Source organism: Syngnathus floridae, chromosome 22 (assembly GCF_059516105.1).
Source record: "Syngnathus floridae isolate MCC-2025c chromosome 22, RoL_Sflo_1.0, whole genome shotgun sequence".
NCBI lineage: Eukaryota > Metazoa > Chordata > Actinopteri > Syngnathiformes > Syngnathidae > Syngnathus > Syngnathus floridae.
The window spans coordinates 3151405-3168557 of NC_142434.1; the positions used below are offsets into that span (position 1 = coordinate 3151405).

General features: G+C 47.2%; 1 protein-coding gene and 1 long non-coding RNA gene across 10 annotated transcripts in view; one reads left to right on the top strand and one right to left on the bottom strand.

Moving 5' to 3' along the window:
• Positions 1 to 2833, top strand: part of tafa5a (TAFA chemokine like family member 5a) — a 61542-nt gene extending 58709 nt beyond the window's left edge. For all 4 annotated transcript variants that reach the window (XM_088367613.1, XM_088367616.1, XM_088367614.1 and 1 more), the window contains exon 5: positions 1500 to 2833. The gene's annotated coding sequence lies outside the window, so the exon portion shown is untranslated. The remainder of the gene's footprint in view (positions 1 to 1499) is intronic.
• The window catches only part of LOC148379200 (uncharacterized), a 164249-nt gene that overhangs the window by 99895 nt on the left and 47201 nt on the right, over positions 1 to 17153 (bottom strand). For all 6 annotated transcript variants that reach the window (XR_015855529.1, XR_015855532.1, XR_015855533.1 and 3 more), the window contains one exon: positions 10851 to 10929. This is a non-coding gene — a long non-coding RNA (uncharacterized LOC148379200). The remainder of the gene's footprint in view (positions 1 to 10850; positions 10930 to 17153) is intronic.

Here is a 17153-nt window from a genome sequence, read left to right on the forward strand (position 1 = left end):
CGGGCGGGACCTTCATCGCTCTCTCTCACCGTTCGTGCGTGCCCGAGAATGGCATCTGGTCGTTGGCCCTCGTAAGATATAAAATAGAGTAATATGGCAGTTTGCTGATAAACCCGAGGTAATTATCACCTAGGGCCTGGGAATTTTATTCATAGGGCAAATTCATCTGATATTCATCTGACGCCGGTTCCTCTTTTAATAGGGGACTCGCATTTCCCCGAGATGAGATTTGTGTGTAGGGGAGATTTATGGGAGGCTGTTTTCCACAATGCCGATTGCGAGTTTTGTGTATGTGGCGCGAGTAAGAGCAAAAGGGGGAGCATTGTGGGAATATGAGAAAATTACCATGCTCGACCGCTTCGTCTAACTATGTGGTAGTTTACAAAAAAACCATTTCATCGCTAGCCATTTGCATTCCATTTCCTTGACGGCAGTTGTAGGATTTCCCAGTAGGGCCGCCGGGACTGGCTGCAGTCAGCTCGTGGGAGAAAGCAAAAAAAAATGTCGACAATTGCCGTATTAATAATTAGCTGTGTTAATAGTTGAAATTTTTCAGCATGTTATTATTCCATGCCTGGTCTGCATCCAACACCTTGATCCTCGCATGGCCTGCTCCATTCAAGTTCATTATTATTACATTCAAGCCTCAGTGACATTGCCAAGATCTTGAACGGCGACACTATTATTTTGGCTGTGTGGCGACAGCGAGCGGCCAGATGGTTTGCGGACGCTTCCAGATTTGTCTTTTTTGCCCTAAGATTAATTGTTTCTCCGCGAGAGTCACTTTGTTCTTGTACACTAGGTGGAGAATGAAGGCGAGTTGTAATGGAAATAACCTTCAACGGAGAAAATCCTGTTTGCAAGTCTCGGGCGTACAGTAATTAGTTGTTTTTAGTCGGTCGTGGCAGAACTACAAAGACGCAGACAAATGTAATTTTAAAAGTGCAATGAAAAGGATGTTGTTTTGTTGGCCAACGAAGCTAATACGAAATGAGACTTAACACCATAACGTCTGTTTTCTTTTCAAAGACTGGTTGTGCTCCAAGCAGGACAAAAATAGACTTAAGGAGAAAGGAGGACATATTGTTGATCTGATTAAGATATAATACCATACAAATGGAAACAGCAGGGGCTCCGAAATTGAACCCTGTGGAACACCATATGACAGCGAGCCTGCGGAATTCAGAGCAACCATTGCCAAATAATATCTAAAGCATTTCCAATGCTGCAAACACGATAACGTGGTCCACCGCATTGAACGCTGCAGTCAGGTCCAACAAAACAAAACGTCTCCAGTGTCATTAGCCGGGGGGGGTGTCATTAAAAACTCATAACAGGGCTGACTGTGCTTTGCTCTTAAAAGTCCTACGGTATATTTTGCTTTTGCATGATATGGCAAACTTTATATCAAGATTTTGCTGAAAAGTCAAAACACTTCAATCGACTCCTGACTGTGCTAACAAAATCTCGTCTGCTCTGTTCTTCGTCCTTCGTGACAGGTCTCGTAACGCCACCAGAGCACCAGAACGGGAGTGTTTGCAGGAACACCCCCCTTACCCCCCATCCCCCCGAGGACATTGGGTAAATGACTCGCAATAAAACACTGTTCCCTGCGAGCGACTCCACGGGCTTTCTGACTTCTCCCACCCGGCGGGTGTCGTTGGGTCAACAAGGTCGTCTGCTCTCCACTTCTGCCTGCTCTGTCCAATTAGCAGCTTTCGCCCTTCGCCGTGGAGGGTGGGACCCCTGCCAAATGTCACGGGTGACTTGCGCCCTATCGGGAAGTCCTCCGCATTGAAGACGAGAATTCTCCGCATTTCTTCACCTTTCTAGAACCTCAGCAGGGCGCAAGGATCATTTAGAGAAGTGAGCGCTCGCTGCTGTGAATAGGCCTTCTGCTGGAGCAGACCTCCCATATTTTTATAGACCAAAGAGCAAAAGAAACAAACGCGCCAGGACTGAGGCAGTAGACCCTCGCCGGCTTGCGTGCCCACCAAGCTACCCGTGGACACCTCGTGGACTGGCACACACACCCACACACACCGATCAAAGGAGTACTTTTGACCATTTCCTGACTGTTTTCTTTCCTCGGACCGAGCCCAACACTGTACTTTGGAACTGGAGATATAGGTACTTACATAACGTATAACTGTGTATCGAGAACAAAAAAAATAAATAAAAAAATAAACACAAAAGATGCGACGGTCGGAATGCAAGAAGGCGCATCAAAAAAACGCAAATGAAAAGACGGCGTGAAGAAATGTCATTAAATGTATTTTGAAAGTCCCTAAAAGTTATATATTTAACAGTTTTTATATGTTGTACCTTTGTAGAGAAGCTTATTGGACTTGTGGTCACAATGACAATTAGGATGTGCGCAAAATGCTGTTGTTCTCATTACCGCCGGCCTCTCGTAGTCTTGGGTTTTTCGGTTCACACCTCACTAGCTGCTTTATTTTCATCTTCATTTCCAAGTCACTGTCCAGCAAAAAAAGAAATCCCGAGGACTGACTCTGCCGCCGACTTACATTTTAAGTGTATAGTAGTCAGTGGAAGCCATTGAAGACTGCTAATTTGCTATGATATTGTATCGTACACAATGTGGAATACTGAATCGTTTCCCCTCGATGGCTTTTGATCTCTTAATTTATTTCCGTGCTCGCCTCGGTCGGCGCGACAATCGGGCCTCGACGTCGGCGAGCGGAACGAGGGAGGGGGGGGATCGAACGAGGGAGCGGCGGAGAGATTGCGGTCATTGACATACAGTGCTTTTTTTAATCATGAACTATTTTAAGAATAAATTAAATACATTGAATGAAATGTCCCTTGAAAATGGAGATGGTGTTTGATCCGTGTGCTCTTCGACCGGAGTCCCGCAGGGTAACTGAAGTCATCCGTTTGATTTCAAGCACGTCGGACAAGATCCCAAGACGACCGACGGTGAATGTTAACAAATTACGACGAGAAATCAGTTGCCACGGCAACCGAATCCTACAGGCTTTATTCCGATTCCAATATGGAGCCCCAGCGTCGGCATAATTGCGACCGAACAAGTTGTCGAAATGAACCGTCATTGCTCATGAGATGCGATTACCACAAGTGCTTGAGATTATTTAATGCCTGAAGTAAAATTAATCATCTCTTAATTAACCAGGAACACATATAGCATATGCTTTCATGTATTTCTCTACTGTGTACATTTGATCTGGTTATTTTCAGATACGGTATCTGTCTATTTTTCCATTATTACAGCTCAACACAAATAATGAATATGATTATGACTATTTTTAAGAAGCTCACGTTATACCTTGAGACTTTGTTTTTCTGACAGGGTGCATTCCCGCAGCAAACGTTTGACTACCAAGACGGAAAATGTCGAAGAATCCCCGTGGAGGTTAAACCGGTTAATTAAATTGAACGACTTCAACTCAGTCTTATTTTGGCAAGAATTTAATTTAGGATTTTTTTTTTATGGGCCACCCTGCTGTTTTCTGCTTGCCTTTTTTCCCCCCAGACTTCATGTCCAAATGTAACATTATTGACATATTTGGCATCTAATTCATATTTCACACTAGGAGTCTTTCTTTACAGTACGAATTTGATGAAGTGCTGAAAAAAAGATCGATAGATAATATGGCCAACGCAGCTGCTTACTTATGGATGCCCCCCCCAAGCTGCCAAAAAAATACTTACAATAATCTGTCATGGTTACACCAGCAAAGTCATTTGTCTTTTCTTGTCCATTCTTTATTTGTGTTATTTTTTTGGATCAACAGGTGAACGGTTCATTAAGGAGGTTTGTATCAGCACATCTAAAATGAGCCAATTCTTCTTTTGTTTTCACAAACACTATTAAAAAGTACACGCATAGTTAGGCAAAGAATTCAGGAAGTGGAATCTATACGCAAATATGTTTTGCGATTTGATTTGATCTATAATAGACACGCGGGTAGAGACGGAGGAAAAAGACATGCTTGACGGCATATCGATCAGTAATCAAGACGTACGCCAATTCAACCGCAGGCCCTCTCCGTCTCCTCGACGAGGTTGACAGATGGCGACCGGCCTGACACACGAGAGCGCCGAATGAGAAAAAATGACGCGCTTTTCAGCAGCTCCTTTAAAAACTCATTTACATGCTGTCAGCTTCCATTACGGCTGCCGACGGTAGCCGGCGGGATAGGCAAGGCGCCCGGGCGTAGCGCCGAACCTGAATCTCCGCTAACACTAGCACCACATTCCGGTCTTTGAAGGGTCATAGGTCACTCTTAAAACCAAGAACAGTCAAACAACATATGAATGATCACGCATATCCGACCTGAATAACAACGGGGGCGGAGCCACATCGTGGCGAGGGGTTGTTTGAGGCCAAGTCAATGCGTGTGTTCATTAGCCTAACAACGAGCTTCATAGCGGCTCGCCTGCTCCTAAGGGACACCTGCTGTGAACATCTCACCACACGAGTTTCTATACATCGAGACGGGCTTTAATTAGCGGCGGCGGCGTGTCAAGCTGTGTGATTTACAGTACGGCTAAAAAACAAACAAACAAACAAACAAACATCTATCAGTTGTCATATTTCATTCACGCCACAAGTGGTTTAATATAGCATAGGATCTGGTTATTTGAAAAATTCAAATACGGCCTTAATTTACTTAGTCACCAGCTCTTCGCCTTCTGGACAAACTGATTGAATCAAAGTTTTCCATCTTAATTTGATAGCCCAAGGTTTATCGGTCGGTCAAAATAACACAGTCCAGATATGATCATCATGCTCCTTGACTATTTTCTTTCCAATCCCGGAGTGTACATTTCAATCACTCTGACTTGAGCTGGCTTTCTACTTTAATGCTTTTAGGACTGTAATCCCTTTTGGCTAAAATGATAAAGTGCGATCCCTGGGTGGGCAGCTGTTTTTTTTTTTTTTCCACTTCAGCCTTTCCTTGACGCCCTCACCAATTTATTTACACTGTCCCCAAAAGAGCGTCTGAGAAATGATGGACTTGCGCTTACTGAGCCCAGGCACCTTGATAATGGAGTGAGGCTGAAGCGATTAGCACACTAACAGCCCGTCGGTTCTCTTGAGGGAGGCCGGGCGGCGGGAGACGGACTCCGAGAACCTCATAAGAACCTCCGGTTCAAACTCTGGCTATAGCGAGGTACTTAATTGACATCTGGACATCGGGTACCGACAATGTTACATAATTAATACGGTGTGCCTCGTGGTCCATGAAATACAGTCCAATCACAAAGATCAAAGCTGAAAATATCCAAGCAGAGATTTGCGAAGACCTTCGGCGTTAAATGAACCGTGTCATCAATCTTCTCCCCTTATGAGACATATTTCCCAAAATGGGATCGTCTAATTCGGTTACTGGGGAATAAGGAAATATCAGCGAGAATAGAAGAGTCCTTAAGTCACTTCTGCAAAGTTGAACAGAAATATTACATGACCACTACTGAGTGGCCAACTTTTTCTTTCTTGATACTGAATCCGCAGGATGTAGCTTTTGATAAGCAGAAGCCTTGCGAGAGCCTGCTGAGGCTTAACGCAACCTAGCAAAGCTCAAAGCCCCCTGCTCTCTGAGGATTCTTTTATCTAGCCGCTAGCCGACTGGGGAGAACTACCAAGCGCCAGTCTTGCGCTAGCATGAAACAAGAAGCACCACTGGACACGAGTAAACAAGTAGCGCCGAAGTTTGATGACACGATCAATGCGATTCTGGAACGGTGACTTGTGTCCTGATCGAATTGCCGATAAAGACGTTGTTAAATGAGTCCAACTCCAAACCATTACACCCAGTAAGTGTCTCCAAAGGTCCTCACATTTCCATACACCCTCTGCTGCCAGCAGCCATGAATAATTGAAAAGGCGACAACGCCTCGGCCTTCTCGAGTATGAGTGCTGTGTATCTGTCTCATAATGATGAGTGGAAGGGTCACACGGCTCAAGGCTCGGGTCCCCGGCATCCGCCCTTAATCCCCCGTAATCCCCGAAACAACGGGTTGCACCACGCAGGAGGGACTGTCGATTTTTATCAGGGCGCTCGGAGGGGATCAACGTGCTTTTACACAGCAAACACGACAATGAGAGCAGTTTCGCGCCGTGTGATCTTCTAGAAGTACCGTGTTTGAGAAAAATGTGACCCTGTCGGGAAATAAAAACATGACGTTGGTATTGCCGCGCTAACACGTCTAGCTCAGTTTGTATTTTAAGTGAAACGACCGCGGCTATTTGCAAACCATCAAGACGCTTCTGAGAAATTTACTTTACCGGGCACGTCAATTGGAATCATTAGGATTACTTGCCACCTGATTACATTAGCCAGCGACTGCTGCCAGGCCTTTTGACCCACTCGAAGACGTTGGGTGAATACGAGAAAGCTGTATTTCCGTTTCGGGACACCTTCCCACCCCTGTGCATTATGATAATCTATTCATCCAGCCTTATTGCGTAAAAAATGGCCCATAACACACACACAAGGAATCAGATAGTAGCACACACACACATACAACCCAAGCGCCGGTTGGGTTTTATACCGAATGGAAGCATAAAAATGTGTCATAACAACGATTATGATTTGGCATTTGGCGGCGACATCAGAGACAGCCATTCCGACGCCTCAGCCGGAGAGTGGATTTAATAGAGCGCGCTCTGATAAAGTCCCGGCTGAGATCACTTGGTGGCCAATAGGTTGCTCCGGCAAGCTAATTGGTCAAAAAGTAAAACCTCTCACAGGAATTGGAGGCGGCGTTATCACGGCAAGTCAGCCACGCTATTAATGAGTTGTGCCCCCCCCATCACCACCACCACCACCCTGTTTTTCTATATTTCCTCTCAGCCTGGGGATGGGGACTTGCGCCCGGGCATAATTACGACAATGACGGCCGAATGTTTACCTTCGAAGCAAAGTCGGCACGCTGGAGAGTTCTTACGAGAAGGGAGTAATGACGCATGCACCGGCTGCGTCGGGCCGCGGCGACCTTGAATAACGTTTGGGGGTAGGGATCAACGGGTGGTTGTTTCCATGCAGGGCCTTTTCTTCGAAAAATGTTTATGGATGACAGCAGTAAATATTGCTGCAAAAGATCATCCTCATCTGCAATCTCGCCAGCCCTCCACTTTCTCCTCGTACGTCCTCGTGGCCACCGTGGCGTGACAGGTGACTGACGACGCTAACAATGGCGGGCGCGCCGCCGCCCGTCCCCCCCACACCGAGCCGGCGGCATGATGAATTACCCTCATCAGTTTGTTTCGCCAACAGGCCCACGCAGGTCACCACCAAGGCCGGGCGTGACATTTCGTCGCGTACTGTATATGCAAATACCTGCCAATCAATTTAACCCCGCCCCGTCCTTCGGCTGGGCGCCCATTGTGATTAAAATGAATTGATTGCGAGTCGGAATCAAAACCCGCCGGCCTGCCAAAAAAAATCCCCAGGGGAGGGGGAGAGGGGGGGGGTCACTGGGACGTAAAATGCTATGAGAAATAAAACCACCCATTATTCTTTATCACCGGCTCATAACTGCTCAAAGTACGGCGAAATGTGCTGAAAATGAGCAATACAAACAGGGCGACACTTTTAAAAGGGGAGGCTGTTAAAAAAGGCCTGCTCCAAAAACGGGATATTCTGAGCGGTTGTGAAGCCTGAGCTCGTCAAGGGCGTTAAGCGTTGGCGCGCCGACGGATGTCGGTCAGAGCCGACAAGAGTCGAGCGCTCGAGACACCGGGCGGGCTTTTGGCTCCGTCGCCGTGGCTTAAAAGGTGAAGTCGACACCTGGCGGAGCCGGCGATTAAAGGAGCCGCTTATCATTCGAAGCCACGTCTGCTTCCGTAAACACACTTTGGTGTCATCTTTAAGAAGAAAAACACACACAGACTTATTTCTACCGTTTAAAACTGAGCGCATTCCAGGAGGCCATTTTATCGCTCGGCTTGAGGCAGATGGCCGCCCACCCGCTCCGCCGTTCCTGTCAAATCATCGGCGCTGAATGATGAGAGACCGTCGAGTATTTCCACAGCTAATTATATGTACCTGCATCCGAGCGAGAACCCGTCTTGTTGCCTTTTGTTATGAATTCCACGCGCATTGTAACCGCCGACGCGGTTAAGCCCGCCATCTGCCGCCACGTTTCGCCCGCGGCGCTGTATTCAACCACCAGACGCTCCTGCCGAACTCGGGCGTCGATGGGAGCGCCGTTAACAAACAAAAAACGACAACGGCGCGCCGAGTGATCAAACGTTGAGATCCGAAAAATATAAGTATACCATGACAATCCCGAGGTGAGTCAGATGGGGAGTTGCGTCACTACGGCCTATACTTCACTAAGTAGCAAAAAATTATTATTATAACTACGCTGATGATCAAAACTGAGCATTGTAGTATTTGTGCAAATTGTATTTTTTTCATTAATGAAGTGGTTTTTGTTCCAGATGGTGAGACAAGATGCAATTGCATATATGCTGTAGAGGAAATTGCCTTATTAAAAAAAAAAACTCCTTTATAATTAATGATGAAACCGCCTCCACTGTGGTCCTGGTGACAAAGTGGAAAAATTAAAATAATAGAATTTTACATCAAAGCTCTGGGAATATTCCGGATGGAAATTGTCATCTTTAAATTGGGGTAGGGGTGGGGGGGGTGAAGGCTTTGCGCTATAGCAGCCCATACATAATTTATAGCACTGCATTGAGCCATAATCTTTGCTCGGTGCGCTAATGAAAGCTGCATTGCTGCATTTTTTACAGCGGGGCCATAATGTGGCAAGAGAGACAAAATGGCATCACGAGCGGGTGCGACGGCGTCTATAGCCGTACGAGACGCCTTTCCGAAGGACGGCTTCGCTCCAAGTGTCTTGATGTTTATGTGACAGAATCATTTGCATTAGCCTGAGTGCAACATTATTCACCATCTGCCCCCCCCCAAAAAAAAACCCTCCTTCCTATTTCCGTCCCACTACCCATCAATTGCTCGACTCGGGCTCATCGAGTGCAACCAAGTGCGACCGACGCGCATGGTCGCCCGCGATGGCGGCGCCGCGCCGCTTTGGCACGGGGGTATTAGTGTCGTCGGCCGCCGCGGCGCCGGCGTACGCTTGCCTGACCTCGCTCGAAAAGAATCGGCATTTGACACATATCAATATGTAACGCGTGGATATGTATCCGCAAAAATGTTATCGGTTGCCCTTTCACGCCGCGACCGATTTCAAAGCGCCCTTCCGCGGACCGACTCGGTCGAGTTATTCACCCAAGTCTATCCGAGGCCAAATATTTTTTTTTCTAACAAAACACGAAGGCGGAATAGATTTGACGGGCTGGTATCGCGGCAGGTGTGGGCACGGCTCATGAAGAGTCATCATTTAGTGGCAGCAAAATAGAGTGCTTACCATCTATCTGCATGTACTGAAGGTTGTCTGGAGGTGCGACTGTTTGAGAAGGCCTCATTACGGCAGGCCAGGCCGTTCAAAGGCTTCCCCCAACACCTCGCCACCTGAGGTTCTCCTCTCGGGTGGTTAATGTCAATCGCCTCGCCGTCGACGGGGGTCGACTTCTGAGGCAAGGGGGCCTCCCGTCCGTCTCCCGCCAGGAGCTCATGCATTATTCCCGGGCTAATTTGAAGAGCCGGAGAAGGAGCGCTTTGAAAAGGGAAGACGGCGGCGTGTAGACAGAACGCCGACTTGAAACGAGGCGAGAGATGACTGACGATTGCGTACGGCGCTGAAGCTGGATGCTTCTTGTCGAAACGCCGCGCGGCTAATCACGACTTTGCCTCCAGCGCAAAGGCTTACAAAGAGGACAGGCCCCCTACCAATCCAAAGTGCAAAGACACAACGTGGTTGGCGCCGCCGGTACGGCGTGAATACGAAACCCGTCGCTCCAAATATGCACATTTTTGAGTATCAGAAAATCAGACTACAATTCGTGTTTGAGTGACATCATCGTTTCCAGCGGGTTGACACCATAAACCGAGACTCGAAACCGCGAGTGCTAACTGCTGAGACGTGCTGCCGTCATCCGTCTTTTGTGTTCTAAAAAAAAACATCTAACTTTGACAATTAAGTCCAAACCTCGGCTAAGACACAAGAAAATAAATCTTTTGACGGTCACGCCAGGCTTTTAAAATTGCAGCTGCCTCGGTGTTGAGCACCCACGCATCAAATTAACTGTCTAATAAAACCGTGATGGACTGTTAACCACCTGCCATTTGTTAGCAAAAAAAAAAAACAAAAAAAACAAATCGCTCTCCCTTCAGTTTGAGACTTTTGGTCATTAGCTGACTTCTTTTAAAACTCTGTTCTTCCGTCTTTCCTTCCAAAAGTATTTTCAGCAGTGCACCTGACCGACCCGATGGCCGCGACCCGCCGCTTGGTCTACCTCTGCGGCGCTTGACGGGATACTCGGTCCCTGCAGCAGCTGTGTCCCAATTAGAGAGCCCTGACTTGTGTGCCCCGTATTAGCATTCCATTTAGGCTCCCTCCCCCCCCCGCCTGCCCCTCGCCGGGTTCGGCAGCCCGCCGCAAACTGTCGCCTGAGGCCCTTCGGCTAAGGCTGCCCGCTTGCCCCGCTAATTGACTCTTGATCCACCTATGGCGCGCAGGTAAGCCCGCACCGCATTAACGGGAATTGAACATAAAGTGCAAAGTGGAATATCATCTTCACTTCACAGGTCTTTTCCCTTCTACTGGTGCATTAAACCACTCCGGAACCCGGGGTCCGTTTATTCGACACCCGGGAGGACGTCGCTGAGCTTCCCGTTTCATATCGGTTAAAAGGCGGCGCTCGCGGGAATCGTCATCAAAAGTTTCAACGTACTTTCCGAAGAGTGTGGGAACTCTAACGGTGACTTTACCTGCGGACGAGAAGACGTTTCTTGATTGCTTGCATGCCGGCCGTGAGCTTTCTGAAGGGCCAGACAATGGAAGTGAGACCTGGAGAAACATTTGAGGGTACGTCAAGGACAGATAGGCAGCTTGTGCACAAAACAGTTGAAATTATCTAGGAGGAAAAAAAATATCTTTTATAACTGACAACGGAATTCAAGCCTGAAGCTTTCACCATGGTTTCCTCACATCACACCGTGTTGGAACCCAACCCTCCCCAACCTGTGGCTGTCCAAATTTTTTGTTGCTTCCATGAGAGAGCGAGAGAGTCTGACAGGAAATGGATTGCGGTGCTTTCCCGCCCCAGTAAACAGGTTCCCCCGCTTGTGAAGGTATAGATGGGTTTGATATAGGATGCTGTTTAACCCAGAAACGACGCCCCGGCCCACGGGACGGCCCATTCCTCACATTGCACATCCATCATGCGGGGCAATCTGGAAGCAGGGCTCGCTCCCTAAGGGAGGCCCAAGAAAAAAAAAAAAAAAAAGGAAGAAGGTGTCAGATTTCACCCATGCGTGTAGGTGGAGGTAGCAACTTGCCTCCCCCCCCACACACACACTTAGTGTTCAATTTTGAGCAGAGTTTTTTTTTGTCAGGCTCCATCACGGTGCGACTGCTAAACAGTGGAGAGAAGATCTGTGGCGGGAGCCGAGCCGGGCGCCACACTGGGGAAATCTCGCGTTTAGACTTGAAACACACAATTGTAGATTGTCGCGGGGCGTGCTGGATCGGCGGCGGCTGCTGTGAAGACTCTTCTGTGTTTACCGCCTCATTTTGATGTGCCAGCCCCTTCGTAACGGCTTTTTAGGTGCCACGAGCCCCGCTGGAACTCGATTAAAAAAAAAAAAAAACGCACACCGGCGCAGCGTGACAGCTAAACGCTTATCAAGTCTGAAAAGCTTTGAGTGCAGGAGCCCATCTTGAGGATCCTTTTAAGAGTCACCTCTAAATTCACTCTTTGGAATTTGGAGGTATTTTTAGAACAATTACCTATGTGGTACATTTGCAAGTCTATCAGAGCCATTGGTGACATTCGAGAGTCCTTTCCACTCCTCGTGTGGTCCTCAGCGGGCGCTTTGCTTGTCATTAAGAGACGTCGGGGCTTTGTCAGGTTGTTAACCTCTCTCCGGTGGGCCGTCATGTCACTGATCAGGCCTCTCAATGTCATGTCACGTGCCAACTTCATTGAGTTTGTTTTTTTTGCCGATTTGGACAAACGGATGAAATTGTTGAATGCTCTTCCCGAACAAAAAGTTACCAAACAAAACGACCCGACTGGTGATTGATGTTTGTGACTGTATTTGACTTTGCATTGTAACCATGTGTGGCACCTTTTGAGTCAGCTCCTTGACAAGGGCTATATAAATGCTAATGCGGCAATTGTGTTACTACTGCTCTGTCGTGTAGACATCCCGAAAATTTAAAACTTTTGACAAATGATATAGCAAACTAAAGCAAACTATGCGCGGCGGGAATAGAAAGAGGCTCGGAACGGCTCCCTGGGGAGCTCCTATTGTTGCGACGGCAGTTACCGGAATGTTATGATGAAATTTCTCGTACTGATTGTTACGCTTATTTCCCGGAAGCCAACATAGACAACAAAATCAACCAAATTTTAATCGATGTCTTTCCGAACCGAGCGCCTCTCATCTGATTGGCTGAGAATGAATGTATGCGCTTGACCGTCTCTGCCTAAACCACTAAATCCACCCCTTCCACTCTGCTCATTAGTGAAATGGATTACTAATTGATTATTAATCTTTGAGGAGGAGGGAATGTGCAGCGACCCAGCTCGGAACACCTGGAACGCTAACAGTAAATAAGCAGCGACACGGGGGACACAACACAGCCGGAGTACACAAATACGCCGCATGCGCGCACACGCATCTAAAAATAACTTGACCATTTGATTTATGGTTGGCCCAGTAAATATAACGGATACATCTAATTAGCCGTAATTAATTGTCGCCCCGTCTTTCTTTGGTTTCGGCCTGCGAATGTACGGCCTCTGCGATGTCCTCTTATCGCCACCGCTGGCAGATTTCCATCGCAAACAAATGGCGACGCGAACTCGTGACATAACATACATCTTCCCTCCCCCCCTCCCTTTTTTTTTTTTTGCTTCCGAGGCTACCGCTAGATTTGCTTTTGTCATCTAATTATTCCTCAGGAGAGGCAATTAGCCACCGCAATGCAACTAAGGCGGCGTGATGTGAAGCATGGCGTACACCAACATACGTGAATATGCAGGTGCACACACACACACACACATACTCGGCTGCATGGGAATGCGGGCACACACACGTACACACAATCACTCAGGAGCACAGGTCCGAGGAGAGCACCGTGTTAGATAAAAGAATCCCTGAAACAAATCAAGGGTTTATATTTAGACAGTCACTTTAATCAGATAAATGATTTTTCTTTATATGCAGAGGAGCAAAACATTGAGATAAATCTATGTACATATTCTCCATATCAAAGACGTACTTCAAAAGACAAGAAGTGCTGGTGCATGACCATTTGGGGGTTGTGCTTTGGAAATTAATCACTAACGGAAATAAAAGTATTTTTTGTTTCAACTTCCTACGACAACATAATAAGCCACCTTTATGCTTTTTTTTTGCTTTGTCCTAAAAATGTCACCGTGCTGTCAGTTGACTTGCACTCGGCCTCATGTGAGCTCATCGACTCTCTCGGGTACTTGCCAAGATGTCACTTCTAATCAAAGAGCGTTTACGCCTTCCGATGGGACCGGAACAGATTGGATTTTAAAAAGAAAAAAAAAAAGCGACAAGTTGTCTGTTAAATAATTTTTCATCAATGTTAAAATTTACTGGTATTTGTTCCTATATCGAAGTATTCATCGTTATCCTTTAGCATATTTAATTTTTTTGGTAGGGGATTGAAATGGATTAATGGCATTCCTATTCATTTTGATGGGGAAAGATTATTTGGTTTTTGACGCATTTATTTTAACGCAAATAAAAGTTAAATATGCATGTATATTAGAAAATCTAAGTAAATAACAGAACGCGAGCCTTGAGCATTATGTGCACGACAATTATTACACCAGCGAGTCCATCTTGGGAGCTGATTAATTCCAATGGCGTGTCTCGTCTAAGTTTGGCAAAATACGAGGGAGGTCTACGAGCACTCCATTGCCTCTGATTGCTTCCAAAGGTCCCCTTCTCAACATCATTTGGCATTGGCACGCAAGCCGTGTACACGTCGTCGTGTTGCAAGGGCACATGAAGACAACCCCTCCCCTCCCTCGCCCCCCCCCCTTCTCCATGGTCCACTTAATTTGGCTGAACGCGAAAGGCACTCTCCCTACACAATGTTGATTATGAGGGTGCGGTGTTTAGAGATGCAAGGGAGAGCGGATAAAGAATTTGAATTCCTGGCAGGGACTATCAGTAAAGGTTATGAAGCCGTTGTTGATGCATCCATTTGTTGCGGCTGTATCCAGCGTTGTGACATTTATCAAGTATGTCCAGTTAAATGTCACCCGGAGAGGTAGCGAGCTGTCCTATCCCTAATTAGGACCCTGAAAGTCACGCCGAAAAGTCCCCTCTCATCCACTCCTCCACTTCGGGACAACATTGATCTCTGAATTCGGCGGCGGCGAGGTGCCCTCTTGGCTGGGAGTGCATGTTAAGCAAACTTTGGGGTTGAACAATTGATTCTGTGATGGGGATAAAGTGCAGACAAATGGGGAGGGATGTAGGCCATCCGTCACGGACACGGGGCTCATTGTTTGCAGATTGCAAGCTAGGGGGGAGCCGGCTTCTGGCCCCAGCGGGCTCCACAAATCACAGGCAGGCAGGCAGGCAGGCTCCGAGGCAGGCCCGGACTGGGAATAGTTGCAAAAGCGGGACGCCCCAGCTGTAGAGAACAAACTGCCGAGCTTGTACAACCCGCCCCGCCCCTAAACCGCAAGACCCCGTTTCACTGGCCAGACTTTGAAATTGATTTCAGGGTGAGCGTTTGGAAAATAATAAGAAATTGCAGAATACCAGGGTATAAGCTGTCAACAAGGCTTTTCTTTTTTTTGTTTGGATTTGCCGTGTTTGCATTAATTAGTAACTTAGTCATTTTGAATATCGCCACACCTGGTGATCCAAATTTACCGTAATATCTTTAGCGCAACTTCTGTCTCTTTGATTATTGACATGTTTTTCATTAGTGAGCAGCACGTCGACGTAATGAAATTTCCCACATGGCAGGTTCGACGGTGAAATCTGCACACGCGCCATTTAAATCCACGGTCAAATCTTTACCGCTCGCTAATGAACATCCTGATTATATGCTACTAAACTTCCCGACGTCGCCGCCCTTGATGAACCTGGCACCGTGTCACGTTTGAAATCATATTGGGGTTATACGGAATTGATCTGGCACAGGATTCGGAGGGGGATTTTTTTTTCGAGAAAATTCATCCGCAGTGTGGAAGAACGGTCATTGGATGGAGTTCTTAATGGGGAGGGATGTTGCATTAATGTGAAGTGAGCAAGCCCAGTGGTAAGTATCAGGAGACCTCCTACCTGCATAGAGACGGAGCCAAAAACAGAGCCGAGGACTCAAGGGGGGAGGGCATGTGAAGCCGTGAGATTGATGATGGGTAAAAACGTGTGCGTCTACGGTTTTATTCCGAGATAATAGTGAATTAGCTCCATCTTGTTTTCTTTGCCGTTTGTTAAGTAACAGTGTGACACCAAACAACAACAGGACTGACATGGGCGATATTTCAGTTGGCGAGCTAATTCTTAGCGAGCTGCCTGTCTGGAGGTGGGCCTGGAAATCATGCAAATAATTCATTGGGTTCTCACGCTTTGGCAGGGAGCGGCGTTTGCCAGAGCGCGGAGAATATCAGGCAACAGCAGGTTTACCGTGCAATAGTAAAAGTGTCGACGGATGAATGATGACTGTTTATTTTCGATGGAATCACTGCCATGCCGCTCATGCCATGTAAGACGATTCCTTGGACCAAATCCAAAGTTATTACACAACCTTGCCAGAATACGTTGAAGTATTCTGACCCTCATTTGGAGGAGCTGGAAATGGAACTGTACTACTTTGTAAAATCTCCGTGTGGTGCCAAGAAAAACCAAGGACACACAAGATGAAAGACCTTTTCTGTTCAAATATCCAGCGAGCTAAGGAAGAAACGGAAAAGCAAGAAGTGGCCAATTAGCTAAGCGGCAACAGATCATTCACTTTTTCCTTTACGCTCGGTCTTGATTGGTCTTCGCTCTTTCTCGAAGCTCTCTAATCCTCTCTTTTGCCAATCTACCCGCCACGTTCTTTCATTAATTATTAAAAGCTGCCACATCAAGGCCGGCCTTCGCTCCATCATCCCCGGGAGTTCCTGCCACTTGGCGTGGTCGGCAGGAGCCCCTGCATACCGCACACCATCTATTAAAGTCCAACCTGCGCTTAATATCCGTGCAGAATATTCATTCGGTCTCGCTGGGTGCTTTTAGAAATTAGCATATTGCTAAAGAGCTACATTTGCTATGTATGGTTTGTTGCCCGGGAGCTTGGTTGAGGAGAAGTGTGAGGGGGGGGTTGCTGGGGGTTGCTGGCCAGAGCCCACTGTCAAATGCAGGCCCTGCAATCATTCATCAGACTTTTTAAAGAGTTCTCCAGATGGGGGGGATATTAGCGAGTTCATTTATCGGCGCTAGTTTATAAGTTGCTATTTTTAGCGGCCGGCCAGCGTGGGTCCTGGAGGGGTGGCGAGTCGAGGGATTGGAGGTCTTAAGTGGAGACACGATATGCTTGAGTCAATTAACACGGTTGCCGTGTCGCTGAGCCGCATTCATGCATCATCCAGAGGGGGCGTGCCATTAAGCCATAAAGGGGGAAATCGGCGGCGATGCCGAGCTATTACTTTGTTTGGTTCTCAACTTTACAGAGCAATATTGGACAAGTTCAAACGACTGTCAGTCGTAATTTCTTTCCGTTATGGCCCGGGGATAATTCAAAGCCATGCAAACAAGCGACAAGAGGATGGCGCAGTTATGGCGGCAAAATTGTCGCTGATATTGAGCCCAATTGTCGAGCGACCTCGCAAGGCAACAATCGGCTAGCTTCCAATTAAAAAGAGGGAACACGAGCTAGGTTTGCGTCTTACGGCCGCTGAGGCTCCCACAACTGTAGGGATTTATGGCTTTCAATTTCACACCTCTTCCCATTTGACGCCTGCTGTTTCGCTCCACTCCGCCTCTCCGTACGCTCGGCTTCGATTCCTAAATATGCCGAGAGCG